This window comes from Alexandromys fortis, unplaced genomic scaffold (assembly GCF_014885135.2).
Source record: "Alexandromys fortis isolate MF-2015 unplaced genomic scaffold, M_Fortis_MF-2015_v1.1 scaffold_235, whole genome shotgun sequence".
NCBI lineage: Eukaryota > Metazoa > Chordata > Mammalia > Rodentia > Cricetidae > Alexandromys > Alexandromys fortis.
The window spans coordinates 1,536,004-1,542,443 of record NW_026068114.1 but is presented as its reverse complement, the minus strand read 5'-3'; positions in this window follow the sequence as shown (position 1 = coordinate 1,542,443).

Sequence of the window (6,440 nt, the reverse complement as noted above, 5' to 3'; positions counted from 1 at the left end):
CTGAATACTTGGCTCGCATTTGGTGGAACCACTTGTTAAGGATTAGGAGGTGTGGCCTTCTTGGAGGTATGTCACTGAGGGCATACTTCGAGGCTTCAAGGGATTCAATCACACCATTCCGATTGTCTCTCTCTGTCTCAATGTGTTTCAAGTTCCTTCTGTAGCACAATGGCTGCCTGCCTGCTGCCAGGCTTCCAGCCACTATGAACCAGACTCACCCTCTGAAACTGGAAGTCCCGAATGAAATGCTTTCCTTTCTAAGTTGCAATAGGAAAGTAACTAAGATGGGTCTCTAGGAAATTTTTGTGTCGTGTCCTTCCAGAGTTTTCAGGGTCTTGTCTTCATACAGGTGTGCCTGGCTTCCCTATTTCTTGCTCTTCCGCTGGAAGACAAACTTCTAATCCTTGGAGCCTGCATGGGAGGCACAGTTCACAACCAGGCAAAGGCAAGAGGAGGGCCGTTCTGGGGTCTCATTGCTTCCTGGGGTAACTTTCAATTCATCTTGCTCAAGCTATAACCTCAGCCATATTCCTCAATACTTAGTACCTGAACTGCCTAGTATCTGGGGATGGAGGAAGGTAAAGAATTCTAGCGTTAGTTCTCAGACACAGGTCTAGAGCTCACCTTGCTCGGGTCACTTGATGCACTTACCGCTCACACATCTATGTCCAGCCTTGAAAATGACCTTGTAATAGACGTAATGACATTGTAAATGACACTCCAAAGGCAGCCGCAAGAGAATCACAAGTTTGAGGCCAACCCGGGTGTTGGGGTTTGAATAAACATAACCCCCTAAAAACTGATATGTTTGAATGCTTGGTCCTAGTTAGTGGGATTGCTTGGGAAGTGTTAAGAGGCATGGCCTTGTTGGAGGAGGTGTGCCACTGGGAGTGTGCTTTAAGGTTCCAAAAGCCCGCAGCAGGCTCAGCCTCTCCCTTTCCCGCCACCAGTAGATAGACCAGGATGTAAAGCTCTCAGCTACTGTTAGCACCATGCCTGTTGCCCCCACCATGATGATCGTTGACTAACCCTCTGAAACTGTAGGCAAGACCTGCCCATGCTTCCTCTTGCAAGAGCTACTTTGTGTCTCTTCACAGCAATGAAACAGTAACTAAGACACTGGGCTGCAGAGTGACAGAGACCATGGATCAAAAAACAACACAAGCAAATCAATCGGAATGAAAAAAAGCCAACATACGCATAATAAATAAATACATGTTTTTCTTTGCATGCTTCGCTTGTCTTCACAGGCTTTTCCTTGAGAGCATTTGTACCTACTTACTTATTTGCTTACCTATGTATAAAGAGATCCTGGAACACAGTGAAGAGACTACTCTCAGTTCCTAGGAATGGGCAGGGAGGAATGGCCAAGGGAGAACATGGAGGAAGTAATTTTGTTTTGTCTGTGCCCTTTTTTTCTTTTCTTTCTTTTTCTTGGCTTTAACACCATGAGAGTGTCATGCTTAACCAAAATATTATTTTGGTTGAATTCTGGGAAGAAGTGGTACACAGTGTACTTGTTGAATCTGCTGTTCTTAACTAGAAGTATCATGTGTTGAATCTGCTGTCCTTAACCAGAAGTATCAAGTGTTGATTTTCTGTAACTGCAATTTTAGTATTAAGAAGTGAGAGGTTTCTCAACTAAAATCCCTCTTAAGTTAATAAAGAGCAATGAGCCAAAATACATTAAAAAGATTTTTTTGGCAAGACAACAAAAATAAAATAAGATAAAAACAAGGTTAGATGACAAAAAATAAGTTAGAAAAATATTGGCATGAAATAAAATGGACATAAATATGGTCTTCTTAGAAAGATTCGAAAACATAGTAAAATCAAATAAAAATTTCATGATAAAAGTCACAGATGTAGAGAAAATTTTTAAATAGCATTTGCATATAGAAAAATGTTCAGCTTAGCTTTAAACATAATTTAATAAAAATAAAACCCTCAAAATTTGAAAAATATGGTGACCTAGGTGATAAGGTGAGGATTTGACAGTAAAAGGAGTCTAAGATATTTTGATTTTGTTGGTTTGTTTTTGAGACAAGATCTCACTTGTGTAGCCCTGGCCAGCCTGGATAATGGCTAAGCAAACCATGCTGATTCTGAACTCACACGATCCTCCTGCCTCTGTCTCCTGAGTGCTGGAATTAAAGGCGTGCACTGCACTGCCCAGCCTCTAAAAACATTGTAAGTGGCTCAAAGCATACCATGCAGTTTGGTACTGTCAAAATTAAGAAGTTACATTCTTTGAACAAGAAACTTCTCTATCAGAAATTTATCTTGTGAATTTGCTTGCACTGAACACTATGGCATGCTTCCGAGGAAATCTCTGAAATATTAGCTTGTAGTCCCCCAAAATATAAGCAACTCAACCATTCATAGTGGCAGACTGACTGCATGAATTATACTGTATTTATGGACAGTCATGAGTTGGCACCGGAGAGAACACAGCAACTTTATACCTGTGCAATTATTTCTAATGCGTATTGTTTGTTTGTTTGTTTGTTTTTTGGTTTTTTCGAGACAGGGTTTCTCTGTAGCTTTGGAGCCTGTCCTGGAACTAGCTCTTGTAGACCAGGCTGGTTTCGAACTCCCAGAGATCCGCATGCCTCTGCCTCCCGAGTGCTGGGATTAAAGGTGTGCACCACCACTGCCTGGCCCTAATGTGTATTGTTAAATTTGAAAGAAAGACATGATATGATCAAAATGCTAATATCCATATCTAAAAATGTCACAGGAAACCCATTAGGTTGCACAATTAATATATACTAATTAAAAAACAATTTATGAAAAACATTTATGGAATGACAATAAGTACATGCATGGTGACCTCTGTATTATTTTCCTTAAGACTATAGATATGTTTGTGCATACACAGAATATCTCCAGAGCAATGCAACAATGGTTTGACACATTCTATGTGATCAATAAATGTAATCTATAACATCACATCATCATCTTAATATTGGAAAAGGGTTTTGACTAAATCCAACATTCTTTTATGACAAAAAGTTCCAAAGGTACTAGCAGCAGAGGAATGTATCTCAATAAAATGACAACCCTCTTGCCACATATGGCAAACCTATAACCAATACCAAGGTGGAAAACCCAGCATTTCACTAAAATCAGGAATAAAACAAAGATATACACTTCCTCTACTCTTTAAAAAAAAAAAAAAGATATACTTGTTTTAAAGTTTTGAAACTTGTCTGTGTTTGTGTCTATGTCTGTGTGTGGATCTGTGCATGAACACAGCTGCCCTAGGAAGCTGGAAGAAGGTGTTGGATTCCCTGGAATTACAGGCAGCTGTGAGCCACCATGTGGTGCTGGGAACAGAAAGCATTCTTTGAAACAGCAACAAGTGCTTCTGCTGAGCCCCCGCTCCAGTCCCCTAGTTTCTCAGCTCTCACTCAATATAGTACTTGAAAGTTTGGCTACAGCAATAAGACAAGAAAAGAAAACAAAAAGGAAACAAACTTAAAGGAAGAAATCAACGTATTCCTTTTATTAGATGATACACTTCTATACATAAGAGACAATCTAAGGGCTGGAGAGATAGCTTAGAGATTGAAAGCACTGGCTGCTCTTCCAGAGGACCCGAGTTCAATTCCAGCAACCACATGGTGGCTCACAGCCGTCTGTAATGAGGTCTGGCGCCCTCTTTTGTCATACAGGCATACACACGGACAGAATACTATACATAATAAAATAAGATAATTTCTTTTTTAAAAAAGAGAGACAATCGAAAGACTCTACCCAATCAAACAAACAAACAAATAAATAAATAAGAATAAACACCTTTATCTAAGTGGCAGAATATGAAATTAACATACAAAAGTCAGTAGCTCCACCTGATCTGGTGGTGCACATTTTTTATACCTGAACTCGGAAAGCAGGAACTCTCTCTGAGTTCCAGGTTAACAAAGGTCTTCTTAGTAAGACCTGTCTTAGGGAAGAAGGAAGGAAGGAAGGAAGGAAGGAAGGAAGGAAGGAAGGAAGGAAGGAAGGAAGGAAGGAAAGTAACGAGGGAGGGAGAGGGAGGGAGAGGAGGAGGAGGAAAAAAGAAAGAAGGCAGGTTTCTTATATACCAATGGCAAACCCTTAGGGAAAACGCAGGGAAACACCTCCACTCACAACTCTAAAAGCAAAAGCAAACAAAACACCAACTGGGCGTAAACTTAACCAGGAAAAGGAAAGACCTCAAAAATTAATCAGTGGAGTAGAATGGAAGAGACAGAACAGAATCGTGTGATTAAAATAATAGCCTCTTCAATACGGTTCTGGGGGAACTGGGTATCCGCATGTAGAAGAGTCAAATCAGATCCCCGTAGCCCTGCACAACAATCTAGTCCAAATGGGGTACAGTTAAGACCTGAACCCCTGAAAATGTTAGAGTAAAAGGGTGGGAAAATACTTCAGAATATGGGATAGGTAGGCGCTTTCTGACTAGGACTCCAGTGGCTGAGGAAACTTCCTGAGTTAAACTTCCACATGGCTGAGCAGAGAATTGATCAAGTCAATGGCCAGCCTGCAGAATCAGAGCGAAGCTTTGATAGTTAGATGTCCGACAGGGGAGTGATTTCTAGAAAACACAAAGAAACTAGAAACCAACAGCTCTGTCAACAAATGGCCCTAATGCGAGGAACAGACAGCTCTCAAAGGAAAAAAAAAAATACAAATGGCCGGTAAAGATTTGAAACATGGTCAACTTCACTAGCCCTCAGAGAAACGCAAATTAAAGCCACGCTGAGAGTCCACCTCACCCCAGTCAGAATGGCAGTTATTAGGAAAACAAAATAACAACAAACGCTGGGAGGAGGGGGACAAAGGGGACGTCTTGTGTGTTGCTGGGGGGGGGGTGAACTGGCCCAGTCCCTGTGTAAATTAGTACGGAAGTTTGTCAAGAAACTAAGAATAGATCTGGATGATGTACTGGCTGTACCACTCCTGGGTGTTTACCCGTAGGGCTGCAATAACTTGGCACATTTTGTAGAAATGCTGGCACTGTGCTGTTCACAGGAGCCAAGCTGCGGAGTCAACCATGGTTCCAACAGCAGAGGGATAAAAAGATGGATAAAGAAAATTGATGTATGGACACCCAGAGTTTTTTCTCCAACCATGAAGGACAACGTTGTGTTTCTTGCAGGAAAATGAACGCTACTGAAGATGCTCACATTAAGTGAACAAAATCAGTCTCAGAAAAAGAAGCCTGTTGGGACTGGAGAGATGGCTCAGAGGTCAAGAGCATTGCCTGCTCCTCCAAAGGTCCTGAGTTCAGTTCCCAGCAACCACATGGTGGCTCACAACCATCTGTAATGGGGTCTAGTGCCCTCTTCTGGCCTGCAGGTATGCACACAGACAGAATATTGTATACTAAATAAATAAATAAACAAATAAATAAATATTTTTAAAAAAGAAAAAGAAGCCTGTTTTCTCCCATAAGTGGTTCCTAGATTTCATGTAGATCCATAACATTGTGTATCTTTATATGACGTGAAAGCAGAAATAGAAAGGTAGGAGAAAGGGGAAAAGGGGGTCAATGAGGAATATGCTTAAATTACATTGAATACTTACATGAAAATATCCTTACGCAACAATACTGTATACAATGAATATATACAATATATGCAAATATATACAAAGAAGTATAGTATGTATTGAGGGCATTTGTAATTTTGTATGCCTACTAAATTAGGGATCTAGGAAGATAAGCAGTCAAGAAACGAGATGGAAAAACACATTTTTTTTCTCTTAAATATATTTATTTTCTACTTTTTAAAAAAGTACATGCTTTTTTAAGAATAATGAGTGTGAGCCAGTCAGAAACCAAAACAACTCTGGGTAACTGAAGCAGAGAGAGAATTTATTAGCGCCTAAGAGTAGTGCAGGAGGATGGCAGACTCAGGGTTAAAGGCAACGTAGGTACCACAGCCCCTGAAGATACCAAGGCCTCCACAGCAGGGGACAGCACCGCTGGGCCCATGGGCAGTGCTGGCACTTGTCTCTGATGCCAGAGCCCCCACCGCTGCCAACACCAGGAGCAGTCCCCACACTGCAGCTTCCACGGCGCTCTGGAACAAACTTGGCATTCTCTGCTATCAAGGTTATAAGCTCCTGAGCCAAAACCCAGTGCAGACCCTTACGCCCTCCTGTTCGTAGCTGCAAGGGAGGCTGGGAAATAAGGACCTGCATCTCCAGCTGCAGAAGTGGAAGTTGTCTGTGTAGCAGAGAACGCCACAGATACAGGAAGTTTAAGTCAATAGTGGAAGGAGAGAGGAGGGAAGGGCAAGGGGGGAGAGGAGAGAGAGATTTATGTCAAATTTCACTTTCTTTGGGGCAAGTCTGAAATGACTGCCTTGCCTCCATATGACATGCATGCTTTTTAAGTGGGTCCTTGGCATGGAGTGTTACTCAGAATTGGACTTTAGAGTAGAAAG